Below are 19,048 nucleotides of genomic sequence, written 5' to 3' on the forward strand. Positions count from 1 at the left end.
GTATATACTTATCACTGGATGCGCGTATTGAATCAAATAGTAAGAATAGAATAAGTATAAGAATTAGAATCCCTACATTGTGGAAACAGGCCCTTTGGCCTTACAAGTCCACATTGACCCTCCGAAGACTATCCCACCCAAACCCATTCCCCATTACTCTCCATTTTCCCCTTGACTAATGCATCTAACCTATACATCCCTGAACACTATGGGCAATTTAGCATGGCCAATTCATCTAACCTGCACACCTTTGGATTGTGGGAGGAAACTGGAACAACTAATGGAAACCCACGCAGACACAGGGAGAATGTGCAAACTCCAAAGTCGCTCAAGGCTGGAAATGAACCTAGGTCCCTGGTGTTGTGAGGCAGCAGTGCTAACCACTGAGCTACTGTGCCACCAGTCACCAATAAATGAATTACTCTTTCCTGGGTGATGTGGAGTTTCCTGAGTGTAGTTGCAGCTGCACTCATTTAGAAAATTGGTAAGGATTCCATTACAACCCTGATCAGAGCTACAGAGGACAGAAAAAAGTTGAGAAGACCAATAGTAAGTGGCCTCTGCCTTGTGCTCTTGTAGACACAATGTAAATAAAGCTGGTCTAATTCATGGTGGGCCCCATGTCATTGATGGTGTGAGATTCAGAATGGTGATGCTCCTGAAGGTCATTGGGAGGTGACTGGCATGTATGAGACTGGTGCTTGTGATTTCAAATCTAGATGTCATCTAGGTGCTGTTGTAAATGGGATTTTAAACCAATCAGGTTATTTGCAGACAAAATAAACATGGATATGTACTGTAAGTGTTCTGTAAATATTTCAACAAAATAGGTGACAGCCATTCACTGTTGATAAAGTGTGGAGCTGGCCCTGAAATGTTGACTCTCTTGCTTCTCTGAAGCTGATGTGCTTTTTCCAGTCCCACGTTATCAACGGTGACTTTCTAGCATCTGTAGTCCTCACTATCTCCAAAACATCCATTCACTGGATCATTACCAAGGGCAATGCCATGCCTAGTCAGAGTCAACCTGCTGAGTATAAAATGTAAAATTTGTTAAAATTTAACAAATCCTGACCGTTAACTGTCAATCAGCATTACTTGGCATTTCCTCCATGGTAGCAACTCTACCAGTTAGTTTACATTTGCCAACAACCAGTGCTACCATTTCATGCAGTTTTTTGACTTTTACCTGGAATTTGTATTCTTGTGAAATGTCCTGATGAGGATAAAATGAAAAATTTTAACAATGTATTGCTTTACAGTAATACATTATATTTTCTGCACCTGGTAGATGAGTCACGAGTGTCCTGTTTTGGGCTTTGAGATAAGCCATACCACACAAGATGTCTTGCTGGTGGAGCCAAGATTATGCTGCTGTGCTCTTGCATATCAATGTTGTCATGGACACAGGTATCGGCAACTGGTCAAGATCGAGATAATTATTTCCTCATGCTGGCTCCCATATGTCCTGATGCAGACCTAATCAGCAGTTAAGTCTTGGCACTACTTTTAAAGAGATGGATTAAAAAAAAGGACGATTTGAGAAAAAGAAACTTTTACAGGGTTGGTTCAATCAAGGGTTATTAGATGATTATTTTGGCAAAAATGGCATGCAAGGATCTGGGAAATGGCAGGAAACTAGGTAACAGAATGGGTGCAAGCTTGATAGGCTGAATGGTCTCTTTCTGTGTTGTAACAATGCTGTGATTCTGTGACTTTTGATGGTGAATATCACTAAAGCCCTTGCACTGAAGAATATATTCAGTGGCCTTACTTCCTTCAATTGATCTTAAAGATTTTTTCAACAGGAATATGGAAGCATCAATAAGGAACAGGGAAAGAATAGTGGTACATCATAATCAGAAGGAAGTTTCCTTGCTCTGGTTTTGTTTGAAATCGTGAGATTTCATATTGTGTCTGGAGTCCATTTTGAAGTCACCCATTCAACAGTGAATATCTGAACCTGTTCTCCTTTGCCAATCCTCCACGGCACTGGTCTGGAGTGAATAGGCCTTGGAGAAACACTGTAATGTTTGTTACAGAGTCATAGTCATAGAGTTGTACAGCATGGAAACAGACCCATTGGTCCAACTTGTCCATGCCAACCATATATCCTAATTTAATCTAATTCCATTTGCCAGCACTTGGCCCGTATCCCTTTGAACCTTCTTATTCATATACCTACCAAGATGCCTATTAAATGTTGTAATTGTATTAGCCTCCACTACTTCCTCTGGCAGCTCATTTCATACACACACCACCTTTTGTGTGAAAAAGTTGCCCCTTAGATCTCTTTTAAACCTTTCCCCTCTCACCTTAAACCTATGCCCTCTCACCTTAAACCTATGCCCTCTACTTTTGGACTCCCCCACCTCAGAGAAAAGACCTTGTCTATTTCCCCTATCCATGCCCCTCATGATTCTTGATTTTCTGGCTTATGGTAAATACTGTGTATAGCTGTAATGTAACCTTCTTTCTTCTATTTTGTAACTAAGGATTGTACCTAGGTACTCTGTATCTCAGATGGTGACGTGTATTGTTGATATTGTTTCACTGTAACTAATCTTGCAACTGAAGAAGCTATATCTAGGTAGAGTTGTACCTAAGGTGGTGCTGTAAATGGTGCCTTGTAAACTTTTCATTGTACTCATTTCAGTTCATGTGACAATAAAGCTAAATCAATTCATTCATTCTTGGTGGGAGAGAGTGTACTTAGAGATGATCATGCAGTAATCTGCAATATCAACTGATAGATGTGAGTTTTTAAGCATGATTACATTAGGCTAATGCTTGTCTAGTGAGTTAAGACTCTTTTACTTGATGACAGTATGTCTGAGTTACCTATTATTGTTGAATGTTGTCACACTTTTAAAAAATAACTGGGTGACAATGTATGGCATTGGAGTCATCCATAGATCAGATTGGATAGAGTCCCTCGTCTCAGTGAATCAGTTCGGAACTTATAACAATCCATTAACTTTCGAGGTTTCTTTTTTCTGCTGCTTGCCCCCAAATTGCTCAATGCCCCTTTTCAAAAGCAAGCAGCCCCTTCCGGTGCTGCAGTTTTCCTTCACATCCATCCACAGTGACAATTTTGTTCCCATTTCTGAATTCAAAGTAGAAACTGGAAGATTTTTGTAACCACACAAATTAGTCACAACTTGTCACATGAACAATTACACAAAGCTGCTGGAACAGATATGTTCTGGTCTGATTGCCACTACGGTGCTTCCTGTAGAACAGTTCAGTGATTCTGTGCAGTGTAGATGTAGCCTGTAAAGTGGGCATTGTCATGTTGTGCAATATTTACATTCCACATCTTGGAATATCAAAAAGCCAGTGTGAATACTGCACAGCACTTTGTCAGAGCCAGCACCTCAAACAAAGACAAGATGAGCAGAATAAACACCAAAAGTACCAGTTTGCATGCATTAAAACAGCACTATATAAATCAGAAAATCAACAAAACACAGATTCCATTCAAGGTGAATGGAATCCCATTTACTGGGAGTCCATGCCAGGTACTTCTTATTTAGAACTTCCTCAAGAAGGGTCACTGGGCCTGAAATGTTAACTCCAATTTGTCTCCACGGATTGCTGACAGACCTGCTGAGATTTTCCAGCAATTTCTGCTTTTGTTCATTCTTGTTAAGAAGTCTGTCTGGACTTTGGAGTATGGGATTATATCTGCTAAAACATAATATTAACAGTGCATGTGTTCTGTACCCTTTCATGCCAGAGGGTATAGTCAGTTGTAATTTTCTCTGAATTTCCACTGTCTATTAGCAAACGTGCAAGAGCCATATAGAATCACATTGATACACAAGCATAACTCAAGACATTAACTTCCCTATGTTCAAATGAATGAAACTAGCATCCTGATAATTGGAAATTGTCTCAAAGCTGAAAACATTGACAGAAATAGATGCACAACAGTTAAAATCCTGTAGTTAACACCAAGTCCAGAATAGCCTATGCTGTGTGTTAAGTAACTGAGACCCATCTGCATTGTCATGCTATGTGACAGACAGACTCAACATCTAATAACATTTACTTGGATAATTTTGACCAACATTAATTCATCTGCAGCAAATTCAGTTGTGCAAGAAATCTTCTTTAATGGATTAAGCAGTGATTGATATTTACAGAAATGATCTGATCGGTTTATTTTCACTCTAAAATCTATCACATTTTAATATCGAATGTAAAAGAGTTTAGTATTATTCAATTGATAAAACTCACCTGTATAACATAGTTGATCACTAAGTGCCAGTGGCATGGTGCTGGTTTCAAGAAAAGTTGCCAATTACAGAGTGATACTTTTCTTTCTGACAAAGGGATGTGCTCTTACTTTACACAAACCTATGAGCTTTAAAATTTCATGCCAAGTCTCAATTCCATAAAAGACATTTTGACTATTTGCAGAGATACAATTGTTGAAACTGGCACACCAATAGACTTTATGGAAATTAGTGAATGTATTCAAGCCAAACCAAACTCAGTCCAGATTACTGGCCCAGTAACCCATGAAGGCAGGAACTGTTATGTGAGAATCCACAACGTGATTAAGGAAACCTATTGATAACCAGGAGCTGTCGCCATATCCTAACAAGATCAGTACTTCCACTGAAAATATTTGAAGTAAGCCTCCTGGGTAGTAAAATACTCTGGATGACATTGGATACCGAAAAAGGACTGAAATAGGCTGGCCTGTGTTAACGGAGTTGAAAAATGTGTTGCTGGCAAAACACAGCAGGCCAGGCAGCATCCGAGGAGCAGGAGAATCGACGTTTCGGCCATAAGCCCTTCTTCAGGAATGAGGTTGGTGTGCCAAGCGGGCTGAGATAAAAGGTAGGGGGGAGGGGCGATGGGAATACGATAGGTGGAAGGAGGTGAGGGTGGGGTTGATAGGCCGGAGAGGGGGTGGGGGCGGAGAGGTCGGGAAGAAGATTGCAGGTCAAGAGGGCGGTGCTGAATCCGAGGGTTGTGACTGAGAGAAGGTGGGGGGGGCGGGGGGGGGAATGAGGAAGCTGGAGAAATGTACATTCATCCCATGTGGTTGCAGGTTTCCTAGGCGGAAGATGAGGCGCTCTTCCTCCAGAAGACAGGAGATGTTTCAGGGAACACCTCTGGAACACCCGCACCAACCAACCCAACCACCCCATGGCTGAACACTTTAGCTCCCCCTCCCACTCGGCCAATGACATGGCCTCCATCCATCGCCAGACCCTGGCCACATGATGCCTGGAGGAAGAACGCCTCATCTTCCGCCTAGGAACCCTCCAACCATGCGGGATGAATGTAGATTTCTCCAGCTTCCTCATTTCCCCTCTCCCCCACCTTATCTCAGTCACAACCCTCGGATTCAGCACCGCCCTCTTGACCTGCAATCTTCTTCTCGACCTCTTCGCCCTCACCCCCTCTCCGGCCTATCACCCTCACCCTCACCTCCTTCCACCTGTCGTATTCCCAGCACCCCTCCCCCAAATTCCCTCCCCCCTACCTTTTATCTCAGCCCGCTTGGCACACCAGCCTCATTCCTGAAGAGAGGCTTATGCCCGAAACGTCGATTCTCCTGCTCCTTGGATGCTGCCTGGCCTGCTGTGTTTTGCCAGCACCACATTTTTCAAATCTGGTACTCCAGCATCTGCAGTCCTCACTTTCTCCTGGCCTGTGTTAATCTCTGGGAACAAAAAAATTCATTGAACTATATTCATAAGAGTAGTACAACACAGAAACAGACTCGTCGGAGCAACTTGGCCATGCTGACCAGATATATAAAATTAATCTAGTCCCATTTGCTAGCCTTTGGCCCATAGTCCTCTGAACTGTTCCTATTCATATACCCATCCAGGTGCCTTTTAAATAATGTAATTTTACCAGTTTCCACCACTTCCTCTGGCAGCTCATTCCATACATGCACCACCCTCTGCGTAAAAAAGTTGCCCCTCAGGTCCCTTTTAAATCTTTCCCCTCTCACTTTAACCCTATGCCCTCTAGTTTTGGACTTTCCTACGTTGGGAAAAAAAAAGACCTTGGCTATTCACACTATACATAAACCTCATGATCTTATAAACCTGTTTAATGTCATCCCTCAGGAATTAAGGGCTACGGGGAGAATGCTGGTAAGTGGAGTTGAAATGCCCATCAGCCATGATTGAATGGCAGAGTGGACTCGATGGGCCGAATGGCCTTACTTCCACTCCTATGTCTTATGGTCTTATGGTCTCAGTCTCTGATGCTTCAGGGAAAACAGTCCAAGCCAATTCAGCCTCTCCTTAAAGCTCAAACCGGTCAAATTTCTTTTGAAATCTTTTCTGAACCTTCGCATGCTTAACAACATCTTTCCTATAGCAAGGAGACCAGAATTGAATGTAGTATTCCAAAAGTGGCCTAATCAAGTGCCAAACAGCAGCAACATGACATCCCAACTCTTATATTCAATGCATTGACCAATAAAGGCAAGCATACCCAATGCCTTCTTCACTACCCTGTGTACTTGTGATTCCACCTTCAAGAAACTATTAAGCTGAACCTAAGATCTTTTTGTTTGGACATACTGCCCAGGACCTTATCATTAAATATATAATTCTTACCCTGATTTGTCTTATCAAAATACTACATCTCACATTTATCTAAATTAAACTTCATCTGCCTCACCCCCAGCCCATTTATTTTAAAAAAGGTATTCATTTTTTTAGTGGGACATGGGTGTCACTGGGCCGGCTCGCATTTATTGCCCATCCAGTTGCCCTTGAGAAGTCGGTGGTGAGCTGCCTTCTTGAACGGCTGCAGTCCACCTGCTGTGGGATGACCCACAATGCCATTAGGGAGGGAATTCCAGGATTTGGACACAGCAACAGTGAAGGAACGGCAATATATTTCCAAGTCAGGATGGTGAGTGGCTTGGAGGGGAACCTGAAAGTGTTCCCAAAAATACTGCTGCTCTTGTCCTTCTAGATGGTTGGTCATGCATTTGGAAGGTGCTGTCTGAAGATCTTTGGTGAATTTCTACAGAGCATCTTATACACATTGCTGCTACTGAGTGTTAATTGTGTAGGGAGTGGATGCTTGTGGATGCAATACCATCAAGTGGGCTGCTTTGTCCTGGATGGTATCAACCATTCCTCCTATATTCAATCCAAATCATTTATATTTATGACAAAAGACAGTGGACCCTGCACCAAACCTTGTAGCACACTGCTGTTCACAGGCCTCCAGAAGGAAAAACAATCCTTCAGCATCACTCTGTGTTTCCTACCTACAAGCCAAATTTGCACCCAAATAGCTATTTTAGTCTTCCTGTATTCTATGGGATCTAACTTTGCCAATCAGCCCACCATGCAGAACATTGTTGAATGCCTAGCTGAAATGTCCACCTCTCCGTCTTCATCAATCTGTTTTGTAATTTCTACAAAAGGTCAATCAATTTAGCCATGTTGACTATAACTAATCAGCCCTTGGCCTTCCAAATACATGTAACTCCAGTCCCTCAAATCCTGTCCAACAGCTTACTTACCACAGATGTTCAGTAGTCTTTAGTTTCCTGGCATTTCCTTACTACATTTTTTAAAGTATTGGCACCATATTCGTCACCCTCCAGTCATCTGGCATCTTACCCGTAGCTATCGGTGATACAAAAATCTCAACAAGAGGCTCAGCAATCACTTCCCTAACTTCCCTCAAATTTCTGAACTACACCTGATCAGGTCCTGGGATTTGGAATTCAGCTTGCCAGCAGGACTATTTTCCTCTGTAAAGAGACTTGATATGAATGTGAATGCTGATCCATTGTGCTGCCCTGGCTTCCTGTCTTCATAAATATTACTTTCCACCTAACTGTTGACTGACAGACACCTATGAGCTGGCTGAAACCATCTATGGTGCATACTACTTAACTAGTCTACACTGACTTGCTCAACTCACCCATTTGCCCACCTTCCATCTTTTGGTTTCTTTCAGAACAACCATCCAGAGACAAGCCACTATAAATGCCAGAGGAAACAACACAGAAGTGCTTCACAGGAGGCTCCCAAGCACTGAGGATGTCACCTAGAAAGGGGATGAAACGTTTGCAACAAAACCTCCCAGCTCGGCGAACAGAACAACAACGAGCACCTGAGCTACAAATCTTCTCCCAAACTTTGAACTAAACCTACCAGCTGGCATCCAATGGATCAAGAAATGGAAAACACAGGAAATCCCAAATTCCTTTAAACAAACTCCAATTATTGGCAAGCTTTGAACTACAACAGCGAGAGTCGTTTTCACTAAACAGTTTCAGGACAGCTCAAGATCCCTGTACTCCCAACCACAAACACTGGATCTCAGTGCATATCCCTTATTTATTCTTGGAGAGACATAAACATTGTATATTATCAATTGTATATCACTATTGTATACTGGCTCTTCTACAGAATATGTGGCAGGCTAATCACCACAAACTCAGCAACTGAGGAGGCTATTGCTGGTGTTCAGGGATTTGTATAGGCTAAATAAAATCATTACGCGCCAATTAGATTCAAACATGATGAGGAAGGTGCCCAGGAGCAGTACACAAGGCAGAGGAAGACAAAAAATCGGAAGTGGAAAAGAAAGCTAATTACATTAATGGAGATCCTTCAGGCTGTATATAAAAAAATAACTGCAGACTCATTCAATACCAACACAGTACTATACAAATGAATACTCAGATTTGATATTATTATGCAAAGTTCATTTGGAGACTATGAAAATATGTTTGAAACCCCGTACGATTTCGCTGTTAGGCTACTCAGATGGATAGTGCATTGGCAGAAAAGCTTTTGTGACACCATTGAATTATCACAGTAAAGGTTATACAGAGAGAGGTGTAGAAGAATAACTGAATACTGCATTGATAATAGGGCTTGCATAGATATTGTTCGTACTGCAATAATACAAGTGTCAGAGGTTCAGGTCCACTCAAACTCAATCCTGTGAGAACAGTCCTATTCTCCTAGCTCAATACATACATATGTATTTCCAAGTCATTCGGCATAATTTAGCTTCTCTCAGCCAGGAGGACTGGAAGAAAACAGAGCTCAGACTATTTCTTGACAGATGTCAGTGCTGCTCTGCAAGTCGTTGACAAGAGATGTGCTTGCAGTAGTGTGAGCCAACTAGGCCATGTTTTTTTCCCTCTTTCCTCAGAGGCATTGTTCCACCATTGTGGTGCACTTCATCACTTACCACCAGCAAAATTCACTGCCAAGTAGTCACAGGCAAAACTGAGCCGTGGACAGTCCTGGGACTAGAACAACACAACCATCCAATTGGGAGGTAGGCACATTAACTTGGCCCCCCACATTCTCCGTCATTAACAGAGAAACAGTGACCCATTAAACATATTCATTAAATGCCATTTTATTTCTTTTCAGTACATGGAACTTATACAACCTTAAGTCAGAAATGTGCGAGCTATTGAATATGTAAAAAAGTAGTTTATATCCTGTTAATGCTTGAGTTACATTGGATACAGTAGCATAAATGTGAAGGTCATTCAGCATCCATATGCACCATGGACTTAAAATAGAAGGTGTTCAGAACAGGAGGGTTAAATCTTTGCAAACAGTGCATGCCTAAGGTGCATATGCTGAATGAATAGCAAATTCACTTTCTAAGTGCTGACCCTTTTAAAGCAGGGTTGAAGATCAGCCTAGGAGGTAAAATATGCTATTTCCAAAAATGTAGTTTTAAATTCTCAAAAGAGCAATGTTTTGTTTATTTCTCCCCTCTTCCATGTGTAGGATTCTGATGCTTATTAATAAAGGCTGTTAGCCAGAACCAACAAGGAGAAAGATTTTCTAACTTAGATTCAGATTCAAGTAGAATTGAAGTAAAACTGACCCAGTAAATGCTCCTTAACCTCAAACTCAGATCAGCACATATTACTGAAGCCCATGTGATCTTCTGCACCATCTATCTTGAAGACCACAGTGAATGAGCTTGCTAATTTGTGTCAAATAGTGGTAATTTTCAAGGTGTGTGCTTGAGCCTGCTCAGAATTGAGATCGTGTTTTCCAACCCCAGTTCATCCAGATTTTCAGGTCAGCAATCTGAACCAGATAGATGAGAGGACAGTGTGCAAAAAGCAAAACAAAAAATCTGCAGGTGCTGGGAACAGGTCAGTCATCAGCTATAGTCACCCATTAATGCTTCAGCTGTACAGAACTTGTCAGAACTGGAAAAGTAACAATAAAAGCAGAATTTGAAAAAGAATAGAATGAAAAGCAGGAGAAACACACAATTGCACATACAGGGTCATGGAAGAAAACAGGACAGCTTAATGATTTAAGAATTATTAAATTTGAAAATAGGAGGCATAATGAAACAAACTAATGGGACAAAGCAAACATGCTTTTGGCTATGGTGGCTTGGAAACAAGGCAGGTAGTATAGAAAATTAAAATAAGCTAAGAAAACAGGAAAATAACACGGGTGCAGACTGCCCCATGAGTACAATCTGACCAATATTTCAAGTGCCATTCTTCTTCCCACTTAGCCAACATTCCAAAAGGCCAAGCCAAGCATTCCCCATTAACTAAAGTCATTTTTTCTTCAGTCGTTCAAGTCTGAAGTCATGAAGGTCAGCATTAAAGAGTCATAGAAATGTACAGCATGGAAACAGACCCTTCGGTCCAACCTGTCCACGCCAACCAGATATCCCAACCCAATCTAGTCCCAGCTGCCAGCACCCAGCCCATATCCCTCCAAACCCTTCCTATTCATATACCCATCTAAATGCCTCTTAAATGTTGCAATTGTACCAGCCTCCACCACTTCCTCTGGTAGCTCATTCCATACATGTATCACCCTCTGTGTGAAAAAGTTGCCCCGTAGGTCTCTTTTATATCTTTCTCCTCTAACCCGAAACCTATGCCCTCTAATTGTGGACTCCCCGACCCCAGGGAAAAGACTTAGCCTATTTACCCTATCCATGCCCCTCATAATTTTGTAAACCTCTATAAGTTCACCCCTCAGCCTCTGATGCTCCAGGGAAAACAGCCCCAGCCTGTTCAGCCTCTCCCTATAGCTCAAATCCTCCAACCCTGGCAACATCCTTGTAAATCTCTTCTGAACCCTTTCAAGTTTCACAATATCTTTCCGCTAGGAAGGAGACCAGAATTGCACACAATATTCCAACAGTGGCCTAACCAATGTCCTGTACAACTGCAACATGACCTCCCAACTCGTCTACTCAATACTCTGACCAATAAAAGAAAGCATATCAAACGCCTTCTTCACTATCTTAATGACTTGCAACTCCACTTTCAAGGAGCTATGAACCTGTACTCCGAGGTCTCTTTGCTCAGCAACACTCCCTAGGACCTTACCATTAAGTGTATAAGTCCTGCTAAGATTTGCTTTCCCAAAATGCAGCACCTCGCATTTATCTGAATTAAGCTCCATCTGCCACTTCTCAGCCCATTGGCCCATCTGGTCTAGATCCTGGTGTAATCGGAGGTAACCCTCTTTGCTGTCCACTACACCTCCAATTTTGGTGTCATCTGCAAACTTGCTAGCTGTACCTCTTATGCTTGCATCCAAATCATTTATGTAAATGACAAAAAGTAGGTTGAAAAATGCCTTGTAGAAAGATAAAGGAAATTTGCAGAAGGATTCAAGAGGGATAGGTCAAGGTGAGTTGAGTCAGGGTTGGATGTGCAGGAGAAAGTGGCTAAAGAACAAAGGCGTGAAAGTCGAGCTATTGGAACTTGAAATTCATTGAGGAAGTCCCTATGGTTATCATCTTAACTGTGCCAATTCTAAAATTACCTCATAACGTCAATTGCAATTTCTCCATCCAACTCAATGCAGCTATATTCGTAGCAAATCAGCTTGTAACATTGCAGTATCTCTCCCCCTGGGTGGCATCATTGCTCATATTGCTAAACAGCCCGTGAGCAAATGTGACCCTCTGAACTCTTCAACAACTTAGCCTGGCAGCACATTATAAAAAATGAAGCTACCTGATTGAATATGTTAGACTCACGAGTTCAGACAGTCTGAACCAAAAATGTAGCCAATGAAATCCAAAGAGACCTTCTAGCTGCTGCCCAAAGTAAGCCGTAGAGATGCAAGGCACAGCAAATGGTCTGGTGTCTCATATTAAAAAAAGACATTATTTGAACATTTGTTTGTCACAGTAAGCTACAGCCAATCTATTTTGGTAAACCAGTATGTACAAAAATATTTCTGCTGAATTAGTAGTCATTTTGGAAGGGGATGCAGAGATGAGAGCAATTCCTTTTAAATGAGAATACTGGGCCATTTGCTGCTAATTATTGCTGGCATGCTTGCAGTTACTATCCATTTAAGGGGACTTGGATGATTATTAACTGTATTCTCAAATTCTCCCATATTTATAGCTGTAGCATGCATCATAACATAAATTGGGTGGAAGATGTAAAACTGACATTTCAATTTTTTCAACTAGTCTTTGCAGCAAAAATTGGGGAAATTGAGCACATTTGGTACCTTAATGGTGATCTTGTGATAAATTGCTTCAGGTGCATTCTTTTCTCCCCCCCCAAAAAAATCAACATCTAGCTTCACTCACTTGAGGACGTAGAAGGCAGTCAATACAAATACAGGTCATCAATTAAGTAGTCAACATTAACCACTATTCCATTTAGATTTAGAGGACCTATCAAGTAAGCTTTGGAAAATGAAACAAGCAATAACTCAATTGTTTTTCGAGGTAGTTACGGGGGACTCTGGTTTCCTCACCTATAGCAAACAGACATTTGCTGGCCAGCTCATAGTTGGACAAGAACATACAGTATTGGCATAATGCTTCTTGTTTCAATAATACAACTGATGAAAGACATGTTCCAAGTTCACTTAGTGGCACTGATCAACCAATGGCTGTGTCTCATGGGAGATTCATTTCTATAACAGAGGTTGACAAATCAGTCTGCTAAAAAACAAATTACAAAATAAAGACAGAAAATTCACCAATCAAGTCTTGTTTCATGAGCCACTTCATCTCAGCTGATTCATCCCATTCCCCAGAGACTATAGTTCTTTTTCAATCATCTAATCAATTTTCCTTAAAAAAAATGTTTACAGACTCTACATTCTAAACATGTGCATACAGAATTTTCTGCACTGAGTTTTTAATTGTTTCTATGATTATCTCATACTTCCCTCCTCTCATGACTAATGAAAATAATCTATCATAGCTTCTGTTAGGTCCTTCTCAAGTCTTTCTTTATACGCACCTCATTCCTATTGAGATTCTTGTTTGTACTTGATCAAAAAACTTATCAGCTTGACTTTCTGTAAAATATAAATACTTCAGAACATTGAGAGAGTCAATTCATGTTCATATAATGCTTCACCTGATTAGATTTTAAAGTGTGTTGACTTTCTGCAAGTATAATGATCAGAGAATTTTAGTTTTCATAATTTAATCTAGTGTGGGAACAGAGTACTATTACAATGGATTAACAGGAAAAGACAGACTAGATAAAGATAAACTATTTTCACTGGTTGGGGATTCCAGAACTAGGGTGCATAGTCTGAGAGTTAGGGCCAGACTGTTCAGGGAAGATGTTAGAAAGAGCTTCTACACACAAAGGCTGGTAGATCTTTGGGACTCACTTTCACAAATTGCAGTGGATGCTGGATTACTTATTAATTTAAAATCGGAGATAGATATCTTTTGTTAAGCAAAAGTATTGAGGGATATGGGTCAAAGACAGGCATATGTAGTTAGGCCACGGATCAGCCATGATCTCACCGAATGGTGAAGCAGGCCTGATGGGCTGAATGATCTACTCCTGCCCCGATGTTCCATTGTTTCGGTTTCCCCAAAGCCAACACATACCAATCAGAGAATTGACACACCAATCAAGGAATTACAACGAACCGATGAAGGAGCAGCACTCCGAAAGCTAGTGCTTCCAATTAAACCTTTTGGACTGTAACCTGGTGTTGTGTAATTTTTAACATTGTACACCCCAGTCTAACACTGGCATCTCCAAATCAATCAGAGAATGGGGTGATTGATTCTAATGTTACTCATATTGCACTTTCTAGGAAGTCAATGGGCAAAATCAAAATTGCTTTGAACTTAGTTTGTTAATGGGATACACTATTATTTGTATTTCTGCAGACTGAAGCTTATGAATGCAGAAATGCTTCTGAAGTGTTGGAACACTGATGTTGGACACTAAGGGATAGTTAATTCAAACATCTTTATGACATTCTCATTAGAAGGACAGCTCTGAAGTGCCTATTTCTCACCCATACATTGCAACCAGCTTTGCAGTGGATTTCCTGAATGTAGTCCTTCAATAATTCTCTGGAGTGATTATATACTCTAGAGTTTAAAAGAATGATGGGAGCCCTAATTGAGGTGTATAAGATGCTGAAAGGGATTGACAAAATAAATGCAGTGGATATTTCCTCTTGTGGGGCAATCTAATATCAGGTCACATTTTTACATAAGCCTAGAGAGTGTGAAAAACTCAACATTAAATTCTCCAATTTCAAATAACCTTCCCACCCATCCCCTGACTCCCCTTTTAGCCCTGCCTCCTCCCTTCCATCCCTTCGAATGATCCTTCCTTCCAGCTACTAACCGGATTCATTTTTCCTATCAACCTTCCAGGTTTTATTTACCTGTCTTCACCGATCACCACTCCACCCCTCTCCCCACCCAGAACCCTTCCACCCTTTATCTGCAGCTTCCCTGCCCCCCAACTTCTATTCCTGAAGAAGGGTTAAACCCAAAATGTTGACTTCTCCATCTCCTGATGCTGCCTGGCTTGCTATGTTCTTCCAGCCTCCTGCTTGCCTACTTTGGATTCCAGCATCTGCAGTTTTTTTTTGTTTCTTTAGATAAGGGGCAACAGACTTTAAACCGGGCAAGTAGAAATTACTTCTCTCAAAAGCGACTTTCAGAAAACTTAAGGAGGAGTTCGAGAGCTTGTTAGTAACACTTGAAGGGTTATGGGGAGCCTTCAGCGAAGTGGAGTTGAGGCTGAGAGGAGATCAGACATGATAGCATTAAATGAGGGAACAGGATGGAAAGGCTGAATTGCTTACTCCTGCTTCTAGCTCTTATGCTTGTAATGCAATGATTCATGAACCTCTCACGTGACGTTATTTTACTTTTATTAACATTAATCCTTACACAAAGACAGTGAAGCTGAAAAGTTCTCAGCAGAAGAAACACTAAAAGTAAAAATTGCAAATTCCACATTTCCCTTGGAGAACTTTGGGTAACCAGCATTATAGTCTATTCGAAATATAATCAAGGATTTCTAAGAATGGTGATGTAATTTAACAAAAATAAACAATCTTGCCTTGCAAATTCCACGTGCAGCAAATTCCTGTTTCCCAAAAGGACAAGGTGCAGAGTGGAGCAGCATTATTTCATTCAAGGGAGGGAAGGCAACTTTGATGGAGAACCTAACAGTCAGAAATAGTGTGGTACTGACAAAAAACTCAGAACATGTCACCTCACATTTTGGGCTTAAGGCTTGCTTTGGAGGTCTAGAGGTGGAATTTAACACGCATTCAATCAAATATAATCTGACAAAACACGTGTATTAGATTGCATACTTCGCAACAAAAAAACAATGTCAATGGATTAAGAAAAGGCTTTTTGCATTATTCAGGAAGATGCCATGCTGTTCTTCCACCTGGTTGTCAATTCACACCTTCTCAACACACAAGCTCAACATGTCAGCTTCTACAGGAAGTTGGATTCTGTGCATTGCGAGTGGGAGTAAGTGACTCATTTATTTTTGACCAGCACCCACACCCTCACCCCCACCTATTTCCTGTCATCTCTGAAAGGTGATGACACACCTAGGTTACAGTTCAATAAATATAGTCACCCAGTACATTGCATGTGAATTAAATTGAATGATTTATTGTCATTTGCGTTTTACAGTGAATAAGTCAATACAGTGAGAAACTTCAACTGTTGCCACAATCATGTGCCATTTTGAATAGTTTAAGAATAAAAAAGATATAACTGAGAGTCTATCTTCATTTCGCTGCCTCCACCATGAATCCTGAGTCAGCTCACCTGTGCCACCAATGAAACATTGTCACCTATGCTGGACCCACCATGTAGGCTTTGCCACTCTTTAGGTGTCATCTCTTCACTGCTGGGCCCACCTCACCAATGCCACCACCATCACGGAGTTCCATGCTGAACCCACACTTGCCCAACAACCATGAGTACCCAACTCTGCTGCACCGCCTTGCTGATAACTAGGAGTCCCCACTCCAGGCCTACTGCAACTACAACCAGGAATTCAACTCTGCTGCTGCCACTGTCGCACTGACAATCAGAAGTCCCCACTCTGGGTATAGCTTGCTGCCACCCAATCTTGGCCTCTTTACATGTGCACTCAAAAGCATCATTTGATGCGGGGAACTTAATTACTGAACCAATCCCTCATCGCAACTGCTATTCACACATTTTCACTTTTTAGCCATCAAGTTACCCCTGCTATCAGAAATGGGATGCCCAGATAATTTTAAAACAAAAAATTCCTCATCCCAGTGGACATTGAGGCCAAGTGTAGCAGCCACTCCCCTGCCTTTTGGCAAAGGCTAACATTCCTGAAGAAGGGCTTATGCCCGAAACGTCGAATCTCCTGTTCCTTGGATGCTGCCTGACCTGCTGCGCTTTTCCAGCAACACATTTTCAGCTGCCTTTTGGCAAAGTCAGGTAATTAATCAAAGCAGGGTCTAAACCAAAGTCAGTATTGGGCTCCATGGTGATACGTTTACACAAAGAACCACTACCAGAAGTAAATGGCTCCTTTCTAGTTGATGTTAATCCATTCAGTGATTTACCTTGCTGCAGAGGTTTACAATAATTTTGAGATTGGCAGTACATATTTAGCTTTCTTTGTCTTTGCAAGACTATCTTTTGAGCCTGTTAGAATGGCTGCATACACTTTATACCAAGTATTACAGACTGCAGGATGATGGGGTTTTGACTGAAGTGGACACAGTCCAGATAGTCTTGTACCTTGTGCAGAGGTGCAGTTGGATTCTACTACCTCCTTGGAGCATACGGAACAAAATGTAGAACGTTCAGATTTTTTCGGAAGGTCATGTTATTTCTGGAACATAGAGCAATTAAACTCACTTACCTGGAGAAAGGAGAAAACTACTTAATCATTTGTTTTTTCCACATCTATAGTCTTCAAGCATCCAGGAGGATTTAACTCTGAACCTGAGCTGTTTCAGCTCAATGGTACAATGATGAGCTTTTGAAAATTCAGATCTATTTGAAGAAGTGCTTTTTTTTTTCCCTGTCCTATTATAAATGCAGAGGGTAGGAAGGAAGGAAATAGAGAAATTCTATTTAATTAGTACCTTTCATAACCTCCGGACGTTCCAAAGCACTTCAGACAATTAAATGCTTTTTGAAAAGTAGTAATTGTTGTGATGTAAGGAAACACAGCAGCCAATTTGTGCACAGCAAGCTCCCACAAAGAGCAACAGGATAAATGACCAGTTCATTTGTTTTAGTCTGGACAGGACCTTGACAACTTCTCTGTTCTTCAACAACGACAAGACAATTTTCCCTTTTAATCTCTCATCTCAGAAACAGTACCTCTGTCAGCATTTCCTCAGTGCGGACACTGGCTAGTTCTAGCTGGAGTAAAACTTGACCTAGAGTCTTCTGAAGCTGAAATGACATTGTGCTACCACTGAGCAATAGCTGACACCCTGATTAGATGCATCTCCTAAACGTACGTGGTATTACTTAATACATTTTTGATTCTGGTTGACACTTGGTCTGTTTCGGATTGTGAATATTCTCCCTTTTTCAGAGTGATGAGAAGTTGAATTTTATAGGGACAAATTCCACTCCTTTTGCAATTCACTGGCATCTGGTCAGTCTAGATAACAGAGGAACCATATATAAAAATATAGAAAACCTTACAAGTCAAATTGAAACACAGGTATGCCTGGTTATATAATGAAGCTCAGTAATCACTCAGTTTTCTCCTGCTCTCCACTAGGGATTACAATAGGACCAAAAGCAAATGCAAATATCAGCAGCAAGTACAAAAAGTGAGGTCGGCTAATTCTGTTCTCTGGAAATGAGCTGAACTGTTAAGATTCTCAAGTGGCCAGCTCAAACATGGCTACTGTCCCCATTTCACAAATTCTTCAACAAAGCTGGAATCAGTCATTACCACAATACAGTGGTACAGTGTTTAAAACAGCAGTAATCACATCCTGATAAAAAAAGTCTGCATATTTCCTCATTTTTCAGGCTTTAACGTATTATAGTAAAGATAAATCCTACAGCTGAAATTATCTTGAAGAACAGCCATATCCAAAAGGAGCTCATGCTTTAACATATTGGGAGGCTGCAGGCCCTTAAAGATATGAAGCAAGAATAATCTTATTCTACTTTTAAAGTTTCATCAGCAATGTTGTGTCAACACAATGTTTATTTGGGACAGCGCTCTCAAAGACAATCCTGAAAATACAGATTACAGTGCACAGTCTACCGGCCAGAACAACTATCCCTGCTTTTGTTGAAGGCTACATGACTCTGCCTGTTTAGGATCAGAAGTAGTGCAATATTTCAATGTATTCAGACTTTGTGTATTCAATAATAACTATTATTTTGGCAGGCAGTTGGTTAGCTCAGTTGGCTGGTTTGCAGAGTGTTGCCAACAGTGCAGGTTCAATTCCCACACTGGCTGAAATAACTCTCCTTCTCAACCTCTCCTCTTGCCTGAGGCATGGTGACCCTCAGGTTAAACCACCATCAGTCATTAATCTCTAATGCGAGAAAAACCCTTGGAGGATTATGGCGACTTCATCCTTGTTTTGGTGAATTTATTGGCATGACCTGGAAAAGTTTCACTAAAATTGCATTTATTTCATTATGAAAATCTCCCTTCAAAACAGAGCTTTCATACAAAAGGGGTGCTCTCATAGCACAGCACTGATAGCAAGGAGTGACATCAACGAGAGCATGTTGCAGGGAAATAAAAAATTATGTATTTCTTTTACTGTGCACTCCCTGC

Source organism: Hemiscyllium ocellatum, chromosome 8 (assembly GCF_020745735.1).
Source record: "Hemiscyllium ocellatum isolate sHemOce1 chromosome 8, sHemOce1.pat.X.cur, whole genome shotgun sequence".
In the NCBI taxonomy this organism is placed as follows: domain Eukaryota; kingdom Metazoa; phylum Chordata; class Chondrichthyes; order Orectolobiformes; family Hemiscylliidae; genus Hemiscyllium; species Hemiscyllium ocellatum.